General features: G+C 30.1%; 1 protein-coding gene across 1 annotated transcript in view; it reads left to right on the plus strand.

The window, feature by feature from the left end:
* LOTGIDRAFT_239429 (hypothetical protein) overlaps positions 1-827 on the plus strand; it is a gene marked incomplete at its 3' end in the record, with an annotated part of 1,646 nt that continues 819 nt past the window's right edge. The window contains exon 1 of the mRNA XM_009055470.1: positions 1-133. The remainder of the gene's footprint in view (positions 134-827) is intronic.

The raw sequence follows: 827 nt of genomic DNA on the forward strand, positions 1-827 counted from the left end.
ACAGACGCCAATTTTGATAAGGATTGCAATGGAAATGTAGTCATTACATGTAATGAAGGTTTCAAGATGGTACAAGGGCTGGAATGTGTTGAGGAAGAATGGAAATATCAAAACCCAATATGTAAACGCACAGGTAAGATAATTTTAAATACTTGAATTACAAATAAACAATATTAGCTTTGACACATCAAATCGCTCAGTGAAGAGTTTATATCACCTTCCTCGATACATGTTATAATACATTATATAGTGGAATTCAAATCAATAAACTTCATGAAACAGTCTGGAGAGCTTAACATCTTTAGATTAAAGAATATTATTGTAGTGCGCTCATTTCTTCAATCAAAATAAATAATTAACAGATTACCCAATTTGATTGATTTTCGTGGCTTGTGTCTTATGACCTCACAGTTTGTTAATTTATCTTCATTTTTGTTGAACGATAATAAGTCACTAAGCTATTGCCATTTAAAAATTGTCATGTAACCTAATGTACATAGAGACAAATATTCTATTTACCCAATTTGATTGATTTTGGTGTCAATGGAAAGTACAATCGATTGTACTATCGCAAAATTTGTTTCTTAGCGCAAAAGAAGTACAGTTTTCATCTTTCATCTGATTTAAATGAATTTTCGTGTGATCATATATATTGATGAGATCTTGGACAAGTTCTTATTTGACACTTTTTCGATGAACAGTTTCGATTTACCACCATTGACTAAAAATTCGTAAAAATAGTTAAAGGTGGGTTTCCTTATATTTTAGTGTCAAATTAAGCAAACTAGTAGATTAATTGGTGTTTCTAATGAATTATCATGTATTCT

The sequence above is a fragment of the Lottia gigantea genome, assembly GCF_000327385.1.
Source record: "Lottia gigantea unplaced genomic scaffold LOTGIsca_243, whole genome shotgun sequence".
Classification (NCBI taxonomy): domain Eukaryota; kingdom Metazoa; phylum Mollusca; class Gastropoda; family Lottiidae; genus Lottia; species Lottia gigantea.